The sequence below is a fragment of the Ambystoma mexicanum genome, chromosome 8 (assembly GCF_040938575.1).
Source record: "Ambystoma mexicanum isolate Mex_15411 chromosome 8, UKY_AmexF1_1, whole genome shotgun sequence".
Taxonomy (NCBI): Eukaryota; Metazoa; Chordata; class Amphibia; order Caudata; family Ambystomatidae; genus Ambystoma; species Ambystoma mexicanum.
In genome coordinates, this window is record NC_090929.1 from 745,365,050 (window position 1) to 745,388,950 (window position 23,901).

General features: G+C 50.7%; 1 protein-coding gene across 1 annotated transcript in view; it reads right to left on the bottom strand.

The window, feature by feature from the left end:
- Window positions 1-23,901, bottom strand: part of TLL2 (tolloid like 2) — a 1,535,386-nt gene that overhangs the window by 484,597 nt on the left and 1,026,888 nt on the right. The gene's annotated exons all lie outside the window — the stretch shown is intronic.

The following is a 23,901-nucleotide window of genomic DNA, read 5'->3' on the forward strand; positions in this document are numbered from 1 at the left end:
TGGGAAATCCAGAGAGAAATGACTGATGCACATCTTTGTGGTGAATTATCCCTTTATTAGCTCACAGCAACAATTCAGTGACCAGTGTTGTGCTGTGTATCACATGCTCCTCTTTGCAAACCTGTTGCCGGCAACCCCATAAAAATGTACATCTGACATCCCCACTCCAAACATGAGTGTCTAAGGAAAGGCTCCTCTTATCCTAGATGTCTGTCTTTGGAATTTACTTTGGAGGATTGTTACTTATATGTTAAACATCGGCAATGTTTCAACCAAAGCGCTTTCCTTGGCAGCAGTGAGATCTCCTTCTACGTAGGGTTCTCATTTGTCAAGGGAGACACCAGACTGACCATGGGATAGAGGTAAAGGACACACTGCAATAGCATGCACTTCCAGCCTGTCACATGAAAGATGTCTGCCATCATGACAACATCCATGGGGTTAGGGGCTCAAATATGATATGCTGTGCATGCACAAGTGGCATGCTGAATGAAGACTTGGAGAATGACTTATGGTCTTCGACATTTTCATGCAGCTGTCCTCTTTATTTCCTCTTGCACACAGTGACGGTTCCATCATCACTGCACAAACCATGTGACGCCATACACAGGGATCAGAGCGTCAGCTTATGTCCTGATGCCTCATCACAATGAAAACACAGGAAATGTTTGCTCACTCTTCTGAACTGAACCATCAGCCATACACATCACTGATCTATTACTATGGGTTTAAGGTTTTCTGTGTGGTGGCTTAATTCTTCAGAATATCCTTGTGAACACTTGGGATCCAATCAGGACAGAAGCAAGTACTTTTCATTCAGTGTCTTTATTTTGATAATGCCAATCACCAATTTACAACATTTTGATCCTCTTCTAAGGTGTTTCTTGGTGTCTTCTGTTACAAAGACAGACAGAAACTACTAATTATCCTTCCTGTCCTCTCTTTTCTTAATAGGCCTAGGTATACTCCTGTTCTTTCTCCACAACCTTCTCCGTTGGTTTCTGAAGGAAGAGTGAACACCCAGGATTTCCCAGGTATCACGTGAAAATCAACACCCTCCCCCCAGATTGGTTAAGGCTCACGACTATCCTGCCCTTCTGTGAAAGCTAAATAGTAGGGCCTTCCCTTTTCCTGTCTCCTTTGTAGCACTGACACGAGAAGCCCCTCCTCCAGCCAGTCCATGGCCAGAAAGGGCCTTCAGAGCTTGTGGCTGCCTGGCTTCATGGGCTCCAAGGCAACTCTGTAATGATCCAGGCCGCTGAGGACAAGGTAAGGGCTCCACTTATACCTCTGGGGCCCGAAGGGTATGTCCATCAAGCCAACTGTTGGCCCGGTCACTGGATGCAGGCGGAGCCACATGGTTTCCTTGTCGCTGCAAATATCGGTCCTGCCGTAAAGTGTGGTGCCCAATGGTGATTACACTTGGCAAGAAGTCGTCACTGCAGATCCCCCCACTGGCCGCAGCAATGCTCCTGTGCTCCCCCTGGGTGATTATTTGTGGAGGCTTCCCGCGGCAGCTCCTTGCCGGGCACAGTGCCGCTCCTGTGCTCCCCTGGGTGAGGAGCCCTTGCGGCAGCTTAGCACGGCGTCTCCCTGCCGGGCACAACGCCAATCCTTTGCTCCCCTGCCCAGAGCCATTCTCCCGAGTACTGAGTCTGGGATCCGTGGAGCTTCACAATCCTGATAAATCAAGATGATGTATCAAAATTTAGGACATTTTGAGAAAAATATGCTTATGTTATGGTTGAACATTCCAATAAGACACATTTTTATATCTAATGAATGTAATATATGGATACAACTTGCTACAATTATTTATTGCCCAGGGGTAGCTCACAATAGATGATGTGAATATAACAGATCTGTAGAGTGAAATACACGTTAGCAGATTCTGTATCATTTACAGGCGTTTTTAACCAAGGAATTTCTTTTTTCCTAGGAGAAGGGTATCCAAGGAAGCTACTTCTTCCTTGAATAACAAAGATTTAAAAATTGATTAATCATGCATAGGTGCACTTATTTAATGCTTGACTTTCCTAATGAAAAAGAAATATGAAAAATAGGAGTAAAGGGCATATCCTTGCGTAAATAAATGATCATGTTAAAGAGTTTTGTTCCTACCTTAAAAGTCCAAGGAAGTATAAACACAAAAATAAGCTACCTCTGTGAACTCAAAACTGCCAAAAAGTGACATTGCCTTATAGACTGGGTGATCCACCTTTTCCTAAAGACGTTGCAGAGCAAGGTGGAGTAATCGGCAGTTGTTACGTTGAAGAAGGCCTCAAGAACACCCCAACCCTCTAAGATAGTTCAAAGGTTTTCATATGTAGAACCGTCAAGGGCCTTGCTAAAGGCTGTTCCTCACTCATCTAGTGCGGGTCGTCCCCTCCCTAGCCCAGGACTTCCTCAACCCCCGGTTGGTGTCTAGAGATCGGTAACCCTTACTATGTAACCTCATACTATTTCATTCAAGGAAATTAAAGAAAGTGACATGATCAAAATCATGAAATCCATCAAGCCATCCAATTGCAAAGGGGACATCTGCCCAGCTGCACTCATTAAGGATTGCACAAGCCCTCTCACTTACTTCCTTACAGCATTTGTGAATGCCTCCTTTGCCACCAGCAAAGTCCCCTCCTGCCTTAAGGAAGCCTGGGTCCATCCCCTCATTAAAAAACCCTCCCTTGACCCCACTAATGGCTCATTACCACGGTTCCCTTCCTCCTCAACATATTGGACAAAGCGGCCTATTGACAGGTACAACAATTTATTGAGGAGAACCAACTTCTCAGGCTACATCAATCCAGTTTCCGTCCAGGGCACGGGACCGTGACGGCCCTACTCGACTTAAAAAACCAAATGGACGATGCAAGAGAACCAGGAAAACCTGCTCTCCTCTTTCTCCTTCTCTTTGATCTATCGGCGGCATTTGACCTCATCGACCACAAGGTCCTATGTCACCACCTATCCACCACAGCTAAGTGTTCACACAATACCACCACCTGGATTGCTTCCTTCCTGCAAGGAAGGACCATGCAAGTATTCTCTGACATGGCCTAATCCTCTCCTACCTATGTGGCGTCTCACAAGGATCCTGCATCTCGCCCACCTTTTATAACATTTTTACATGGCCCCTCTTCCTCATTCTCAACTCTCTGGGTATCTCGTACACTAACTACGCTGACGATACCCAGATCCTCCTCACACTAACAGGAGACTATAACACCGACTCCAAGACACTTAACGACATTCACAACACTATTCAAGCTTGGATGGCAGCCAATGGGCTCTGTCTAAACTCAGACAAGACTGAACTACTCCTGGTTGGCTCCAAGGAAACACTTAAGAACCTTGACTCCAAGTTCGGTTTGTTTGTTTGTTTATTTATTTGATAATGGGCACCAAGCCCTTGGGCAGCCGGGCGCAGCAGTACAAGACATCTCGAAGCTTAGTTACAGTGCCTGCCACAGGCTGGTACATGCATGTAAGTACAATGTAAAATACAGTATATAATACAGTACAGACAACTGCCAATAGAAAAAACATGGATGGAAAATCTGGTCATATGCATAACATGGATCAGGCTTAACATTGTTTATATTTAGGGAGCACCAGCAGCTATGGACAAACAGGTTAAGTGTGTAAGTTGCAGTGGTTTTGTTAAGTGCAGTGATGGTCAGGGTAGTGTCAAGAGGGTAGAGTGGCAGTGGGGGGAGGGAAGGTTACAGATCGCTAGTGCAAAGCCATTTGAGAGCGTTACTTCTAAATCTGGCGTACGGTAGTGGGTGTCTGAGGTCAATTGGGAGTGTGTTCCATGATTGCGCAGCTTTTACAGGGAAGCTGGTTCCTCCAGCCGTGGTCAGTTTAAATCTAGGGGTTTCAAGCATAAATGTGTTAGCAGATCTCCTAGGTCGGGTTGTAGATCTCCTGGTGATTTTTTTCAGATAGGTAAGGAGGTGCTAGATTATTTAGGCATTTGGAAGTGATAGAGATGGTTTTAATGAGTATTCTATCCTTTATTTTTAGCCAATGGGCCTCTGTCCGGAATTTAGAGATATGCTCTCTAAGTGGGATGTTCAGCGCTGCTCTTAAGGCGTTATTTTGCAATCTTGGGAGTTTGTCAGTGACAGACTTGTTGGCTCCTGAGTACAGGGCGTTGCAATAGTCTAGTCTAGACATGATAAGAGCATTGGCCAGGGTGAGACAGCTGGCTCTGGAGAGGAATGGTCTAGCAGCTCTGATTAATTTGCAGGTGTAAGCAGTTGTGGAGGAGAGGGAGCTGACTTGCCTCTTAAGGGTGAGAGAGGAGTCCAGATAGAATCCTAGAGTTTTTTCCTCAGGCATAACCTTAATGATGTTGTCAATGTTAAAAGATACGTAGTTAGGGGTGAGTTTTTCTTAGGTTAAAGTCAGATCCGAGGAGCAGGATCTCAGTTTTATCGTCGTTCAGGCAGAGGCCATAGGTCGCCATCCATGCCTGAATGAGGAGGTATATCTTTTTCACCAAGGCCAGGTCCGCTTCATAGTTGCCCGAAAGGGCTATGAGAATCTGGGTGTCATCTGCATAATTAGTGTAGGTGACGCCCAGTCTGTCCAACTTGTCAAACAGTGGCTTGGTAAAAATGTTATACATGGTGGGTGAGACACAGGAACCCTGTGGGACTCCACATGTTGTTTGGATAGGATCAACGCAGGAGGAGGTAGAGAAAACTCTCATAGTCCGGTTGGCTAGAAAGGATTGGACCCAGGCTATAGCTTCCCCGATGAAGTTGGCAGCAAGCCTAAGGTGGTTGCATAAAACTGCGTGATCCACCAAGTCAAAGGCTGCTGACAAGTCCAGTAAGAGTAGCAAAGCTGTTTTTCTGATATCCTTTAACTCCTCGATTTTTGTCTTAAGGTCTAGCAAGGCTGTTTCGGTGCCATGGAGGGGGCGGAAATCCAATTGCCGAGAGCCTAGCAAATGGTTGGCTTCCAAATAATCTTGAATTTGTAGGTAGGCTACTCTGCCGATAATTTTGAGTAGGAAGGGCACGGTGGTGAAGGGCCTGTAGTTAGTTGGGATAGATGGATCAAGGGTTTGTTTTTTGAGTAAGGGGAGGACCCAAGATTCTTTCAAGTTAGTCGGTACTGGGTTTGATTTAAAGGAAGAGTTTATGAGCTTCAAGATAAACAAGACTAAGTCCCTAGCTGCATCCTTTAATATTTGTGCTGGGCAACTGTCACCCTTACAGTTGGAGGGTTTCAGGGAGAGAATGACCTTTTCAGTACTAATGATTGAGATGGCTTTGAAGCTGAAGGGAGGGGTAGTGTTAGGCTCAGTGGGCAATGGAGTTTGTTGATCAGAAAGGGGGAGAGAGTCCTTTTTTTTGGTAAGTTGGAGGGTAGAGATTTTATTCGATAGGGTGTTTTGTATGTTAGTACACCATATCTTGTCCTTGGGGACAGTGTCAGCTGGTTGAATGGGGGATTCCATTTCCTGGAGCATGGTTAGTGTTTGATTTGGCTTTTGTGATTCTGTCGTCAAATAGATTTTTTTTTGTGTTGATAATTTCCTTCTTATAGAATTTGGATAGTTGGGCTAATTTAACTTTATTGTTGTCGGTAGGCGAGTTGCGCCAGATAGCTTGAAGCTTTCTTTTCTGCTTTCTTAGATCCTTGAGTTTGGGTGTGAACCAGGCATTCAGGTGAGCTTTTGCTTGCCTTTGCGTAGTTTGTTTGGTGCAATGGTGACTAGTGCAGTGGTCATAGCTTTGTTGAAGGTGTCCACTAAAGTGTCTGGGTCGGTGTTATTGTCCAGGCCATTAATAGCGGGAAGTAGGAGAGTGATGAGTTTTTCTGCAGTAATATCTTTTTTGCTTCTAGTAGGGAGAGGGGGTATCATACTGATGGATTTGGGGCTGAGGAGATCAAGCATGGCAGTGAAGTTTATTAAATAGTGGTCCATCCAGGGTTGTGGGACGATGTCGGTAATGGCAATGTTGCAGCTGAGTTTGAATACCCAGTCGAGGGTTCTGCCTTTGATGTGTGTAGGGGACAGGACTTTTTGGGTAAGCCCATGGTCAATAAGTAGGGCTGTTATAGAGTGGGCATGTTTGTTGTCTGGGTCGTTGAAGCCAATGTTGAAGTAACCCATCAGCAATGTTTGGGAGTAGTTTTGGGTATTATTCGCTATGAGACTAGTAAGGTCATCTTCGAAAGTTCCTAATGGTCATGGGGGCCTATAAATCAATTGGATAGTCCGTGTGCGGTTATTGGATAGCAACAGTTTAGCTGAGAGTATTTCACAGGATGCGCAGGGAGGTGAGGTGGTTAGCCTAATGGGCAAGGTCGTTTTGGAGATGATGGCTAGGCCACCAACTTTGGCCTTGGCTCCATCTGCTCTGAGGATCTGGTAACCGTCAGGTACAGCTAACATCAGGGTAGGTCCTGCTGCCTCGTGGAGCCAAGTCTCTGTTATGGAAAGAAGGTACAGACTACCGTTGTTTAGAATGTCTGCAATTTCAGTGGCGTGGGCTACCATGGATCTGGCGTTGATGAGTGACCCAGTTAACGTCAGGGTACTCTTAGGATTAGGATTAAGTGAGGGTTTGATTGTGTGTTTATTTTGGCTCGGGTACTTGTTTATGTAAGAGTGGGTAGGTACAAAATTTGGGGTGTCTGTTTTAGTTGCCTGTGTTTGCTTAGCCAGGTAGTCATGGGTAGAGAGGAGTCCAGTGGTCTTGTTTACGCTATTTCTTTTAGGTTCATAGATACAAGGTAGTCTTGCCCTAAGTCTCATGTCTCTGTCTGTGGGTGGGCTACTGCTATAGGTAACAGAGGCCATGATTGTGAGGAGACCAATTGTGAATAGGAAGGTCTGGGTATTCAAATTTCTACTCAAGGTAGGCAGGGTAGTTATGAGTAGAGATTGTTTCCCTAACGCTATCAACAACAATGGGGTTTGCCTAGAATAAAGTGTCACAGTGTGGGCTAAAGACAATGCAGTGTGCAGGTGGCTAGCTCCAGCAGTAGGGGTTCACCTAGATTCAAAGATCATAGTAAAGGCTGAGAAAGCAATGGGCAAACAGGTAGGCACAATTTCAAAAGTGGGGGGTTCACCTAGGTTCAAAGATCACAGTGTAGGCTAACAGAGCAATGTGCAAACAGGTGGCACAATTTTAACAGTGGGGGTTCACCTAGATGAGTGCAGTCGCGACCAGTTATGGGAAGTGGTGCTTACAAATAAGCAATAGTGGGAGGGTGGGTCAATGGTAGAAAGCTAGATGCAGTATAGAGCAGCAGTGGTGGTAGTAGGTTAATGCTAATATGTTGGGTGGTGCTCGGCTAGATGCAAAACACTACTGAAACAGGCAATAGCAGGTAAATGCAAACAGAGTAGGCAGTGCTTAGGGTAATTGCACAACACAACCGAGGCAGGCCGTGCTAGGCTAGATGAGATGCGTGTCACAACTAGATCAGGGAATGATCATTGGTAGAAATGCAGTCATGGAGGACAATACTGTTGACAGCAAGCACCAGGTAATAGCGGGCAGTTCCCTCATGTACAGTACAACATAACTGCAGTGAGTGTCTAGTAATAATTTCAGGGAAGATGCTAGGGTGTGGGCTGATATATAAGTCAATGTCCTAATAGTAGAGAGCTGCAAATACACTAGCCAAGCGAAGACGTGGGGGATACATAGTGTTAGAGAAATACAACACATAAAAGCATTCGGTCGGCAGGCATTTGCAAGTCAGCAGTGGCCGGAAGACAGATTTACTGGTGTTGATTAGTGGTGGGGAGGTATTAACACAGGAGTGCAAAACGATACAGGGCAAGGCATAATGCTAAATACGGCGGCAGTGTAATGCGAGCATGTCAAAGATACAAGACGCTCGAGCGTAATGGCATGAGCTTACTGCATGATAAGGTGCATGCTATATTAACGCGGAGTAGGACCCAACTGACAAAAGTTTCGTGGCACTGGCGTCTGGAAGGTCTGGACAGGTACGGGACAGGTTAAGGTTATTGTTTCTGTGGTCCTTCGTCCTGTGGGCCGGCTTACGCCTCGCCGGCTTGTGATTGGACAATAAATGTGGCCTCCAGCCAAATCGATGGCAGTAGCCTTGGCGGAGGAGGGACAGGCAAAAATGCTCAGGCCAGTAATGTGGGGGCGGCCATCTTGGAGCGGGTCCGGGCCTCGTGTGTGCCAATGGATTCCGGTACTTGGCCGCAGGCACTCTTTCAATATTGAGGCAAATGAAGCAACGATTTGTCGGATGCACGGCAATATTACCAGTGCAAATTAGGCACAGTTCTCTTGCAGAATGCGGATTGCATAATCAGTGAAGGCATGCAATTTGAAGTAGTCGCCCTCAGCTTACCTCAGATAGTGAGACATCTGAGAGGTGGAGGCCACTGCTCCAGCAGTGGTAGGAGCTCCTGCTCCTCTGGCAATACAAAACGAACTGTCATTTCATGATCGACTGCATTGAAATCCCTGTGGCTAACTCAGTAAAAACATTGGGAGTCTATCTTGACTCCAACCTAACAATGACTAGGCAAGTTAATGCCATCGCCCCAATCAGCAGCATTCCACACCAAATTCATGACTGCAGCTAGACCTTTCCTCTCCAAGGGCAACTGCATCACCATTGCTAGAACTATTACATGGTCTAGATTAGATTACTATAATGCTCTCTTTCTGGGTACCTCCACTAAAAACATGGCCAAATTGCAAATAATACAAAACAACGCTCTGCGTGCAGCCACTGGTATCCTGAAAAAAGAACACATCACAGCCGCCAGGAAACAGGCGCACTGGCTCCCAGTTAAAGAGAGAGTCCTCTTCAAAGCCCTTGCGCTTACTCATAAGTGTATCCACCATACTGCCCCACCTTACCTCTCTGAGAGAATTCACCCCACAATCACCACAAGACCGACCAGAACACCCTATGCAAACATGCTTGTAATCCCCAGAATCAAGAAAGACTGAGCCGGAGGCGCTAGCTTCCCATACTTATCAGATTTGCAATGGAACGCCCTACCAACTCCCCTGCGAGAAGTCTCCCACCTAGCATTCCGTAAACCCATGAAAACAATGTTCTTTACTTAAATCATGACTTAGGACTGACCAATACCAACTATCTGCGTCACAAATGTCAATGTATATACTTGAACGTTTGTACTCACCTGCTCTGACATGTACTTACGACTCACATGCATGCATCTCTTCTGTAACTAAGCCTGCCACAAGTAACAATGCTGCAATACCCTTGGGCTGTATGTGCGCTATACAAATGCAAAAATAAAATAAATAAAATGCAAGATTCTGTCTGATGGTCATGCTCATGTGCTCCTCGACCTTATGTTCTTTTCTTCCTGCCAATACCGCTTACTCTTTTTCCCTTCTATCTTCTATTCTCCCTCGCTTACTCTTTCTTCTTTCGCTCTGATGTTGTCTCTCTCTCTCTGTGTATATATATATATATATATATATATATATAATATATATACTCTTCAGCTCCTTACCACTAATATCTCCTTATCTCCTCTCCACACTACTACTCCTCCTCCTCCTCCTCCTCCTCCTCCTCCTCTCCCCTTTCCCCACCACTACTGCTCTCCCCTCTCCACACTATTACTATTCTCCAGTCTCCTACTCTCCTCGATACACACTACCTCTCCACATTAGTACTACTAGTGCTCTCACCTCTCTACACTCATACTACTCTGCACTCCACCAACCCCGTCTCCCCTACTCACTCCTTTCACTTCCCCAGTCACCTTCTCATTCATTCACTAGTCTACTTATCAACCCCACTCAAGACACCATGTGCTCATACTGAAATCCAAACACTTCCTCCTGCCAGCAACACCTCATCTTGCACACTGCTTCATCGATTCCCCTACAAGCTTTTCTACAGCCTCCTTCCACTTCCTACACTCTGATCCTTCTTTTCCGTCCTTTACCTTACCTAAATAACAGATCCCGTTCTGTTTCCAATGTCCCTTTTTCTCTTTCCCATTGACTCTCTCCCTCACCAGGTTTTCGGGCCATCCAATGTCTTTCCTTTTCCCAGCGGAGGTGTTACAGGTTATCAAACACATAAAAGAGGTCTTAAGGCCTGACCCTCTCTCACACGAGGTCTGCTGGTTTTAGGCAATGGCAGCCCACTGCCCAGTCCATATTGGGCTTCCTCGGCTGTTTGGTTATGTCAGTTTGCCAGGGTCTCCACTTTCCAGCTCGCTCCCAAGTAAGGTGGGTGTCCCCGTTTGATTTGCCTGGGAACCACTCTGTATATCCGAGTTTGGCATTAGATCCATTGGAGGAGGCTTTGTGCAACATGCTTGAGCTGCTGGTTCTCTGGATAGGATAGGATGCTCAGAGGCAAAGCTGCTCCCCACTGTGTCTCCCAGTCAGACTGCTTGCTCCCTACTTCCACCTCAAGGCAGTCTGGATCTTGATGTCCTACGGGATAAGAGAGAAACTGGCAGCATCATGCCGTACAGGCATGGGGCAAAAAGTGGTGCCACTCATTTCATGCAGACAGCCACAAATAGAAGGGAATGGGGTCCTCCCAGCTCCCACAGCTGACCTCTGGGGCAGGATTGACTCTGGTGGAAACCCTAGCTGTCCTTCCTCCTTAGGTTGAGAGGGATCCCCATCCTCTCTTGACAGGGTCATGTCCCTGTCCATGCCACACAAAACATGATGCAGGTAGTCAATTTGGGCCTACAGGAAAGCCTGGAAAGGTTCCAAAAAAGGCATCCCATCTCCTGATCGTGAGATAGAGAAGATTCTGGAGATGAGTGGGAACTATATGCAGAAAGATGTTTTTGGAATATTGATTTGCTATAAGGAGCCACAGCCGTTCATATCCGCTCAGGGAAAACAGCATTTTTAGACCCCCATCTGCTGCTATTTCTCCTTCCAGGATCAAGTCTACGAACCACCGGAGAGAGAATGAAAAAAAGACATACAAGATGGGAAAGGAACAAGTTACTTACCTGTAACGGTTGCTCTCCAGCATGGGTCTGGCATGGATTCACATGCTCATGAATATTCCCTGTCGTCAGGCTGGGAACCCTCGGTAAAGAAAAAATCAATATCAGTTTTGTTTCTGATCTGTCTTTCTAAGTAGTAACCAATCACTGATCTCTGGGTCATACTGCCCCCAGCCAATAATTGCCCTATCCCTAAGCCCCGCCTCTGGCAGCCATCCTCAGATTTGGTAGCACGCCAAGTGGCAGTATGACCTAGTGAAGAGCCGCAGAGGGGTAGGTGGGAGGGTTCGCATGTGAATCCATGCCAGACCCATGCTGGAGAACAACCGTTACAGGTAAGTAACTTGTTCCTTCTCCAGCATGGGGTCTGGCATGGATTCACATGCTCATGAATAAATAATACATAGCAGTATACACATACACAACCATGGGAGGTGCCAAAGGCTCAACATTAAGCATTACATCCAAAACTCAACATTAAACCATTCTTACCTCCTCACCAGGCTCACCTTAGGCGAACAGGTTGCGCAGCACTGCTTGACCGTCCCTGGACTCCTCCCTAGAGTCCCGATCGACGCAGTAGAATCTTGTGAAGGTGTGTGTCGACCTCCACGTAGCAGCCCTGCAGATGTCCAGCAGGGGCACACCAGACAGGAACGCCGTGGAAGCAGCAATCGCTCTGGTCGAATGGGCTCTTGGACGGCCGGGCAGCGGTCGGTTTGCCAACCGGTGACAGTGCATGATGCAGCTGGAGAGCCATCTGGAAATGGAAGGCTTCAAGAGAGCCTTCCCTTGATTCACAGACCCAAAGTTCACAAGCAGTTGTGACGTCTTCCGAAAACTCTCTGCGTGGTACACATAGAACTTCAGCGCTCTAGCTACATCCAGCGAGTGCAAAGTCCTCTCCGCCAGCGTCGAAGGCGACGGGAAGAAAACTGGTAACACCAAGGGCTCATTGAGGTGGAAGTCCGACGGCACCTTGGGCATAAAGGAGGCGTACGTCCTAAGCACCACCCTCGTGTCATGAAAAGTCAAGTATGGAGGCTTGCAAGATAGGGCCTGGATCTCTCCCACTCGTCGTGCGGAGGTGATGGCCACGAGGAAAGCGGTCTTCCATGACAGGAACTTCAAAGGCGCCAAATGCATAGGCTCGAATGGGGCCCCCATGAGCCTGGTCAGCACCACATTAAGCTCCCACGCCGGGGCAGGAGCCTTCACCGGCGGGAATGATCGGAATAGTCCCTTCATGAATTCCTTCACCAGGCGATGAGACCACAAGGACGCCCGTACCGTAGTCCTGGTATATCGGGAGATGGCAGCCAGATGTATTTTGATGGAGGCGTGAGCCAGTCCAGCTTTGGCCAGCAACAGTAGGTACGGCAGTACTTGAGGGGCCTGTCGGTTTGCCCACATCGTTGTGTGGGTGGGCCTCCGTTGATGTTCCACGGACATGACCCCCAGGACGTCACGTCAGGGGAAGGGGAGGGACGGGAACGGGGGTTCGGCAGTTCCGCTGATGTAAGTAATAAAGTAGGAAGCACTGCACATCGGCTCCTGTGTTTTCCTTGCTGCGCGAGCGCGCACGCCCATGAGGTAAACACTTCAGGCAGAAGTATAACACTGGCGACGAGCGGGAACGGGCCCCCCGAAGCCGTGTCGAGGTCTGCAATCGGCATTTCAGCGCGTCGGCAGCGGTTAACTGCATTCAGCGTTGCCCCGCCTCCCGCGTGACAGAAGGCCCAGGAGAAGCACATGGGCCTCCCTTGTCCGCCTCCGTGGATATGGAGGGAGCGCACACGCAAAAGGCAGACTCACGACAAGCTACATCAACGCTGCCCCGTCTCCCGCGTGACAAAAGGCCCGGGAGAAGCACACGGTCACCGTGCGTCCGCCTCTTTGGCTACGGAGGGGGCGCACTTGCACGCAGCAAACCCGGTGGATTTCTGGAGCAAGGGGAAGAACGCCGGAAGGCCATCCCCACCCCCCACGCTGAAGGGCACAGCGCTCCATTCCCTGCACCACGTGATACCAGCCAGGAGCGTGGGGAAGACAAGCACCCCTTCACCTGCAACGAGAAAACGTCCAGACATCAAAACAGGCACGCTCAGAACCACATTCACTCGCCCACACACGGGCACATCTTTGGTCTGTAGTCATGTCAGACACGGCAAGCACCACGGCATCCTCTTCTGGAGGGGCGGGAACAGCGGCAACTGCACCAGGAAATGCGGACATGGCGCAAGATAACGGCCAACAGGTACTAAATGAGGGAGGGGCATCCCAAGTCATGCATATGCCCAACCCCTTTGAAATACGGGACACTTCAAACCTCGAACCCAGATGGAACATATGGCTCCGAGATTTTAAATTCTACACCGGCGCCATTGGGCTAACAGATGACACAAGGCTAAAAAACACACAGTTCATGGCAGTGGGACCAGCGGTAAGAGACATTGCGGGAGAGCTGTTAAATGTTGACACAGTCACATACGGGGAGCTACACGCCAAATTATCAGAATATTTTGCGCCACATCCAAATGTCGACTATGAACGTCACATGTACCACATAACCAGACAAGAGAAAGGGGAGTCAATAGACAATTTCGTAATGCGCCTCCGCATTAAACTCAAACACTGTGAGTTCCATAGATACTCCAACGAAGAAGCGCTCAGGTCACAATAGCTGGGTGCCTCTCGCAACCATTTCGCAAGCAACTCCTACAGAAGCAAAGGTCGTTAGAAGAGATCCTAGCGCTGGCCCGCATGGAAGCTGCGGTGGACTCTCAATTGGATGGTCTGGGTAGGGTGACCCTACAACAACAGTGAAATCAACGAATCGATCAACAAACTGCACACCCACCCCACTCAAGGAAACAAACACCTCAGAGCCACATGCTTCAAATGTGGATACGAATACCCACACACAGGGGAATGCTCGGCGATAGGACAAAAATGCGCCGCGTGCGGAGGAATGGATCACTACAGGGCCATGTGCAAGAACGCACCGACACATACACCACCTAAACAGCGAAATCAGGACAGACGCCGATACACTCGCCAGAGCCCCCCCAAAACATTGGGAGACACTGAAAGAAGGCACAACAGAAAAGAAGACAGTGACCGCAGAAGCCGATACACCCGGGAAGACAAACGCTCATCAGGGGACACAAGACGATCGCACAGACGGCGATTTGTACGATACGTGGAAACACGGTCCCCCTCCAGCAGTGCCTCCCCATCATCAGAGGATGATCAAAGGAGGAAAGGTTATGTGTGGGCCCTAAAGGACAATACCGCGGCGACTCAGCACAGTCCCATATTGACACTTCAAGTGAATGACACCCCAGTGAAATTTCTCGTAGACACCGGAGCGACGGTCAACATCTTAAGCGAACGAGCATACCAATCACTGGCTGTTAAGACGGATTTCTGAACTCTGTACTGGCGGCGCAGAAGTTCAGAAGGCCAACCTAATTACTTGGAACAGGGTAAACTCTGGACAAGCCAGACCAATCAGGGTAGCGATCGCGGCGGTCAAGACTAGGTCTCAAGAGGGGTGAGGGTGACTGAAAGCCCGCAATGAGCACACAAAGCAAGGACACTTACAAACTACTCCAAACAGGGGTTATATTAAAAATATATACACATTTATTCCAAGGCCTTTAAAACAATGACCGTAGCGAGAAATCACAATGCAACTCTAGTAAACCAACACATACCATACCAATACAATATATATACAAATACAAACAAGTCTATAGCGTTAGATGCACGAAATGTGTAGTCCACCTAAAAGGGAAGGAAAACAGGCAGTGCAAAATAATGCTTAGACCCAGTCCACCTTCAGAGGCACCTAACTAAAAGGAAGTCCGAGCCCTACGAAGAGTGAAGCCTTGTGCTCAAAAGTACCTGCACACGCTAGTGCCAACGGGCAAAAAGGGAAGTCTCTTCGAGGGAATTTGGCAGTTCAGTTTAGTGCACAAATGAAGAACAGAGTTCCGCGACTCAAGCGCAGCCTCCACTGTGGGCAGAAGCAGAGCGCGAGTACAGAAAGGCGTGCTGTTTTGACACAGCGGGAAAAAGCTATGGGCTCCTGCAGGAGGGCGACCAGTTCCTAGCTATGCTACTCACCGGTCCCCGATGCAAGCAGACCCAGGCTTCTCCGCGTCAGTTTCAGTTGCTGGCAGGTTCGGGAGAACAGGGGACGTCTCGTCGTCGTGTAGATTCTGCAGCAGCAGAGTTGAGTTAAAGATGTCCCAAACGAAGTGAACCCGCACAGTTTGTTACCACAGCAGGGCAACGGAGCAGCCGTGTGTATCTCAGCCAAATGTACACTACTCACTTCAGACCTGGGAACACCAAGTGTACGAATCGTGTGAGAGTGACAAGGACTAGAAATACTACACAACCTGGCGGCGGTTACAGAGCAAGACTCGTGTGTAGGCGGGTCAGTCTGCTGGATGGCCCAGAGACACTTCCGAAGGCTTACGAACAGTAGATGGTGAAGATGCCGAAAATAGTTGTTCCCGCTATTCCAAGGGTCGAAATACCAGTACAGGCCTTCTGGTTCGATCAGAGGTAAAAAGGGTTTCACCAGGCGACAGCAGTGCAGAGGAGCAGTCCTTCAGCGGGTCACCAGCGATTCCTCGGTTCAGCCTCGTGGTTGCAGGATACTTGGCTCCTGTATTCCTTCGTTCGTGAGAACTCAGGAGATCGACATCGTAGTGGTGTTTCCAGCCCCCTCTTATCCACGGTTCCCTTCGCGCCAAAACGGAGGGGACCCAATGGGAGATCCGCTAATCAACACTCACACCATACGTGGACCTATCACGGACCACGGTTGTCCCAGGCATTCACACCACCCTAAACTCTCTGGCACCCAGGATGTGTATTGGGACCAGACATCCCAGCCCACATCCTGGAGGCACACACGAGGCCTGTAAAAGCCTGCGAAAGCATCCATGTTTCGCGGGAAAGTACATGCCCAAATAAGGAAGGCCCCGGGTCGGCTCGACCTGGGGAAGGTGAAGGGAGCAAGACGGTCAGCGGACAGGACAAAGGAGCCTCGTGGTCTGGCCATTTTGGGAGCCAGGCCACCATTTTGGGCTAAGCGCGAGAAACGCGCTTAAAACGCCAAAAGGAGCTCAAAACACAAGAAACGAACGCTGCCACCATTCCCGTCCGTGATTCACTTGCACCGATCAGTTACAATCCAAAAAGAGTATCTAGGGCCTGTAGAAGGCTAGAGACCCAAGAGAGCAGTAACTTAGCTTACAGTGCCCTCTTGTGTCATGTTGCACGAAAGCCGCAACATGATAAAAGAAACTACGGAAAACAGCGTTTCCCGGTACTGACTGTCTTAAGGGCATGTCAGTTTCCCCGTAAGAATGGAGCGAAAGCCCAGAGGAGTGCGGCAGAAGGGTGCACTTCTCTGGCAAAGTCTAGATCATGGTGAAAACAGCAGCAAAAAGTTTAGGGGTTGCCACATGGAAGGAAAAATTACCCACAATTACGAAATCTTTCCTAACACTGGCCACGCCACCCAAAATCAAGAAAGCCACAGTAGACATATATCCCTATGGCTCCACTACCCCTCTGCCATGCAAGGGCATGATCACGGCCTGGTGCACCCACAAAGGACACACAGCCAAGATTCCGTTGTACATTCTGGACACGGAGGCCAACAGCGGATGCATTTTGAGTTTCCGGACAGCGGTAAACATGGACCTAGTGCACATTTTATACCAGGTGATGGCCCACAAGTACTTTGCCAAACCGGAAGCAATCGAAAGTTCATTTCCGAAACTCTTCACCGGCCTCGGCAAATTGCGAAAGAGGAAAGTTCATCTCCATATAATTCCTCAAGTCAAAACTGTGGCCCAACACTATCGAGGAATTCCATTTAATATCCAACGCCAGGTGGAAGAGGAACTGGACAAGCTCATCAAAATGAAAGTCATAGAACCTGTGTCGGGTCCGACAACTTGGGTATCTCCCATCGTCCCCGTCCCCAAGAAATCACCTGAAGGATCCATATGCCTATGCGTAGACATGCGCAAAGCCAATACCGCCATTGAAAGGGAGAGGCATCAGGCACCCAGGATCACTGACATGATCCACCTCCTTCACGGCGTGAGAGTCTTCTCAAAATTAGATCTCACAAAGGGGTATCACCAAATTGAAATTGCGCCTGAATCCCGATATATCACCACCTTTGTTACCCACCTTGGACTTTTTCAGTACAAAAGACTCAGTTTTGGCATTTCCTCTGCCGCTGAAATTTTTCAGGAGGAGATTCACAAGGTGATCAGACACGTCCCCAATTGTTTAAATTACTCGGACGACGTCCTAGTCTATGGCAAATCACAGGAAGAATATGACGTGGCACTACACAGAGTATGCCGGGCGCTAGATGGCGCAGGACTAACCCTGAACAAATCCAAGTGCGAGTTTTCAAAAGGATCCCTGCGATTCTTCGGGCACATCTTTTCTGACAAAGGTATGAGGCCCGACCCAGAAAAAGTTGAGGCCCTCAACTCGGCCTCGCACCCTGTAAACACCACAGACTTAAGGTCGTTCCTGGGTCTAGCCAGTTACTGCTCCAGGTATCTAAAAGACTATGCCACTGTCAGCAACCCGTTACATTTACTCACCCGAAAAGACACACCATTCATATAGTCACAAGAATGCCAAGCAGCGTTTGAGGCAATATGGAAGGCCATATCACAAGCAGAGGACATGGCATACTTTGATGCCAGCCGTGACACCGAACTTACCGTGGATGCCAGCCCGGTGGGACTCGGCGCCATACTGACCCAGAAAGACCCCAGGGAGCCACACATCACACACGTGGTAGCATATGCCAGCCGGAGCCTGACGACCACAGAACAGGCATACTCGCAGGCGGAAAAGGAAAGCCTGGCGGTCGTCTGGGCTTGCAAATACTTCCACCTCTTCCTGTTTGGCAAGGAATTTACCATCATCACGGACCATCAGGCATTGCTCACCATATATGGAAGCCCGAAAGCCAGGATGCCGCCGAGAATAGCCCGATGGGGCCTGCGCCTACAGGACTACCGATTTCAAATACAGCATCGCCCGGGGAAAGAAGAGAACCCCGCGGATTACCTCTCACGCCACCCCATGTCCACGACCGTCTCACAGCCGTCCATAGCGGACGCATACATTAACTATATCATACATCACCTGCAACAGCTCCCAGTAGGATGGTCTGAACTGTCGATGCAGTCAGAGGCGGACCCAGCGCTTTGAATTGCAAGGCACTGTTTACAGGCCAACAAGACCACCCTCATGAGACAACAGGCCAGGGAAGAATCGGAAACAACGAGGGAGGACGTCAGGTGGTTGGACCAAGTAAAAGAAGAGCTGACGGTAGTGGAAGACAGCGTGCTACTAAAAGGATGCAAGGTCGTCATCCCAAGACCACTCCGGGAGAGAATAGTACACTTGGCGCACGAAGGGCACAGAGGAGTAGTCGCCACGAAGCACCTCCTTCGACAGAAAGCCTGGTTCCCACAGCTTGATCTTCTAGTAGAATCCATCGTAGGAAGCTGCCATGTCTGCGAGCAAGTGGCGCCCCACCACATCCAAACCCACTACAGTCATCACTGATGCCGCACAAAGTGTGGGAGGAGCTAGCGGTAGATCTATTTGGACCACTGAACAACGGGACACATGTGGTCGTACTCATGGACGAACATTCAAGATACCCGGACGCTCAGATAGTAGAAAGCAACGCCACATCGAGCATCAGCCCGGCCCTCGACAGGATGCTCTCTGCCTATGGCATCCCAAAGATCATAAAGTCGGACAACGGCCCCACCTTCATAAGTCAAGACTTCCAAAATTTCGCAAAATACATGGGGTTTCAACATCGACGAATAACCCCCCGATGGCCCCAAGCAAATGGCATGGTCGAGAGGTTCATGGCCAACATAAAGAGAACCTTACAAATCGCCGATGTTCAAAATAAGCCGTTTGAACAGGCCCTCAATCAGTTATTACGAGACTACAGGCACACACCCCATAGCACGACGGGAGTGTGCCCTGCAGACCTGCTGTTCCGGAGGCCGATCACCATGAGGCTACCTGAGGATCCGAGACCGCAAGAGCCGACACAGCTGGAGCAGGAAGCGAAAGCTAATGACACTGTGAGGAAAGAGAAGACAAAAGAATTTACGGACAGGAAAAGAAGAGCTTGCGAAAGCATAATGCAACCAGGGGACGAAGTATGGCTCAAGCAACCCAAGAATCGGAAGGAAGAAGCCACGTTTGCGTCCACCCCCCTGATAGTGACGCACAAGAAAGGCACCATGGTCACCGCACAAAGGGACGACTGGTCAGTGGTGACCAGGAACAGCTCGCACTTCAAGCGTGTCAGACCAGCACAGGAAGGTCAATGGACAGAGACAGCGACGACGACAGGTCACGTGAAAAGGTGTATTAAGGAGACGGGGAAGAGTTAGGAGAAGAAGCACACCTCCTAACCCCCGCCGGAGAAAGACCGACCCCGAGCAAGGCAAAACGACCCCAGAGGAGCCACATGAAGCCAATGAGACTCGTTGAAGAAATGGGGTAAGAGTGAAGCCCGAGGGCTTACATGTTAAAAAGGGGGGAGATGTCGGGTTGCCCACATCGTTGTGTGGGTGGGCCTCCGTTGAGGCTCCACGGACATGACGCCCTGGATGTGACGTCAGGGGAAAGGGAGGGACGGGAACGGGGGTCCGGCAGTTCCGCCGATGTAAGTAATAAAGTAGGAAGCACTGCACATCGGCTCCTGTGTTTTCCTTGCTGCGCGAGCGCGCACGCCGATGAGGTAAACACTTCAGGCAGAAGTGTAACAGGGCCGTAATCCGCAGAGGGTTAATCTTCTGTGCACGGCACCAGACAGAGAACCTCTTCCATTTATGACCGTAACACTTGAGAGTTGAGGACGCCCTGGCTTTTGCAAGAACCTCTCTGCAATCAGCCGGTATATCGTACCCTTCAAACTCTAGTGCCGCAGAAGCCAGGCCTGCAAGTTCAGCGACTGTGGGTCATAATGGAGAATGGCACCTCCTTCCCTGGAGAGAAGATCTGCGTCCGCTGGCAGCTTGACTGGTGGGGACGTTGACAAGTCCAGAAAGTCCGGGAACCAGATCTGCCTCGGCCACGCCAGTGCGACGAGGATCATCCTGCACCTGGACCTCTTGAGCTGATTGAGAAGGCGGAGCAGCAACAGCGGGAACGCGTATAGAAACAGGCCGTCCCAGGGGAACGAGAAAGCATCGCCCATGCTCCTCGGGTGTGGCACTTGGAGTTCGTCGCCGTTGCGAACAGGTCGATCTGGGGCTTGCCCCATCGTTGGAAGAGCCGATCCACTTGATCTTGTCGCAGTTCCCACTCGTGGCACGAGCGCAGCTCCCTGCTGAGTGAGTCGGTGATGGTGTTTTTTATTCCTGCCAAGTGGAAGGGAACCAGAAACATCCCCTGGGTGACAGCCCGGTGCCACAGATCCTGGGCCTCCTTGGATAGGGCTGGGGATCTGGTGCCCTCCTGCTTCCATATGTAGAACATCGTGGTGGTGTTGTCGGTGAAGATCCTCACCACTTTGTCCTTGAGGGACGGGAGGAACGACTTGAGCGCCCAGAACACTGCTCGGAGCTCCAGGATGTTGATGTGGAGAGACCTCTCCTCCGGGAGCCAAAGGCCTCTTGCGTGGAGATCTCCGGTGTGGGCCCCTCAACCCTCCAGAGAGGCGTCTGTCGTCAACGTCTCCTGAAACGCCGGGGTTTGAAAGTCCGTGCCTGTAGTGAGGTGAGCCTGGGTGCCCCACCATAGGATCGCCCGATGGAACTCCTCCCCGAGAGGGATCCTGTCCTCTAAGCAGCCCGTCGCCTGAAACCAGCGGGCATCGAGGAACTCCTGTAGCGGACGCATCCCAGGTCTGCAAAGGGGTACAAGGTAGATGCATGAGGACATCATCCCGAGAAGGGACTTGATGGACCTCACCCTGGCCACGTCCGTGGCTAACAGGTGCCGCACCTTGCCCAGGATGGTCTTGGTCCTCTCCTCTAAGGGGAGCCCAATTGCCCCACTGTATCGAGCTTCGCTCCCAGAAACAGTGCTACTTGCGATGGAACCAGGTGGGATTTGGGGTAGTTGATGGCGAACCCCAGCTCCGTGAGCAACCGGACGGTCCTCGCCGTAATGTTCGACGGTGAGTTCCCTTGTCCTTGCTCGGATTAGCCAGTCGTCCAGGTAGGGGTAGACGTGGATCCCCTGCAGGCGCAGCTGCGCCGCCACTGGTGCCAGGCACTTGGTGAAAACCCTGGGTGCCGACTTTAATCCGAACGGTAGGGCTCTGAATTGGTAGTGGCGTCCCTGAACCACGAACCTGAGGAACTTCCTGTGTCTTTTTAGAATGGGGATGTGGAAGTAAGTATCCTCCAGGTCCAACAACGATAGGAAGTCACCTTCCTCCAGCTGTCCCAGCACGTGCTGGAGGGTGACCATCCTGAATTTCTGCACCTTGATGTATTTGTTTAACCAACGCAGGTCCACGATGGGGCGCCAACTGTCTTCTTTCTGACGAGGAAGTACCTTGAGTACACTCCGGAGCCCCAGAGCCTCCTGGGGACGAGCTTGATGGCACCTTTCTTGAGCATCACCTTTACCTCCAACAGCAGTTGAGGGACGCGATTCTCCTTCCTGGCCACGGGAGGAATGCGAGGGCACTTCTTTTGGAATTCCAGTGAGTGCCCATTGGGCAGGGTGTCCAACACCCAACGATCGGTGGAGATGGACTCCCACACTCTGACGAACTTCGTCAGCCGGCTTCCCACCGGGGTGCTTCGGTGGGGGCCCGACAACCCAGCCGGGTCAGTCTTGCTTGGCCTCCTTGGCGACGACGGCGGGATCCCCCTTGCTTGCCGCGACCTCTGTAGGCCTCCTGGGAAGAGGAGCGGGCCGCCTGGCGGTAAGTGGAGGAGCCACCGCTGGATCCTTTGGAAGCACCTTGTCTGCCTCCGGAGCTCCGAAAGGGTCATCGCTGTTGAAGCACCCCAAGGGCCTGGGCCGTCTCCGAGTCGGTCTTGATGGCCTGTAGAGACTCGTCCACCGCCTTACCAAAAAGGTTGTTGCCGTCGAACGGCATGTCCAACACTCTGGTCTGGAAGTCCTGGCGAAAGTCTGTCGCCTTGAGCCATCCTCGTCGTTGTCGGAGGCAAACTCTGTTGCCCAGTTGGCGAAATCCGGTATCGGCAATGTCCATTGCCACCGTTATGGCGTGATCCGACGCCACCTCTGCCTCCTGCAGAATTTCTAGGGCCTCTGCCCTTTTGTCATCAGGCAGGAAATCTAGCAGGGGAGCTATCTTGAACCAGAGCTCCCTGTCGTAGCGGGCCACGATCTTGCCCTCGCTGTCCGGCGGGGAAGTGGAAGTTGAAGCTGCCACGCCCGCTGCCTTCTTCTTAGCTGCCGAGATGACCGAGTCCGGGGTGGGCTGGGCCCTGAGGCACAAGGGTGCGGCATCAGGGACTCGGTACTTCTTCTCGTACCTGTCCCTCTTGGCGGGTGTCGTGGAAGGGTTCTTGAGGACAGCAAGCCCGTCCCAGATGTCGTCGAGTAAAGGCACCGCGAGGACCGTCTTCCTCTTGGCCTCTCGTCGTTGGTACAGAAACCCCTCCTTTTTCTGTTCTTCAGGGCAGAGCTGGAAGAGCTCGGTCGGATGCCCTGGTTATCATGGCGTAGAAAGAGCCAACCTCGTCGGCTGGAGACGCCCGCGGGGGGGGGGGGGTGGAGTTACGACGGGATGTCCGCTGTGTCATCGCCGCCGTCATCGTCTGTCCCCATTGCTGTATCCATCGCCGTATCCTCTCTAAGGTCCGGCGAGGGGGATGAGGGGTCCACCGGTCTCGCAGGCACGAAGGGCAGAGCGGGGTGGACTCTCCTCCGCTTGTTCGGAGGGCTTCCCGACGGGCCTGGTTAGTTCCTCCATCGGGGTGCGTGGTAATCTCGTCCTTATCTCGGTACATAAGGATTGGATTGCCAACAAAATGGCCAAGCTATCATGGGGCTCGGGCAATGGCTGCGACGGACAGGATGGCCGCTCCACTGGGCCCTGTTTGTCGTCATCGTCGCTATCTTCAATCACATCAGCAGGAAACGTCCCCTGGGATCAAACCTTCTCGAACCTCTCGTTGAGGCTTATGAACCTCTGGTTGAGGCCTATGGACCTTTTCGTTGAGGCCCTTCTCGGTTTCCACCAGTTCCTCCTCAGAGGCTGATTCCGAGTCTGTAATGGCCACCATCCCCCACCCCCTCTTTTTCAGCCGGGGGCTTCACGGGGGTCTTAGCAATGGGCTGGAAAGAGGATTCCCTCCGCGGTGGCAGGGATACTCTTGGCCCAGAGGCCATTTCCACTGGCGTAGTCTCAGCCGGCTCTGCCAGGGTCACAGCGACCACATGGGTAGAGGCCTTAGCCGGGTGGATCAAGGCCTCACCACCTTAGGTGCGTCCTGGGCCTTCGCCTTGGGGGGAGGGTCAGTGCCTCGCTCCCCCTTCGAGATTGACCGGGTCCGCTCCAGCGGCCTACCCGGGTTCTCGGACTTCCTCCTCCCCGAACCAGAGCTTGTGGTCTAACGTGCCGGGGAAGTAGCGCCCTGCTTTGCAACCAAAGAGCCCGACCTTTCGGCGCTCCCGGTGCCCGCGGACTCGCGGTGCTTGGCCTTATGTTGGGCCCCCGTCGCCGGGGCGCCCTCACAGGACTTATAAGCCCGCTCAGACTTCCTCTTCGCCTTCTCACCTGCTGTGTCCTCTTCCAGCCAGGTGGCGAGGCGGTAACAACGATCTTGTTTGGTCTGTTCCGAAAGGTTCTTGCAGAACGCACAGTCCTTTAGTTCCTGAACAGCTTG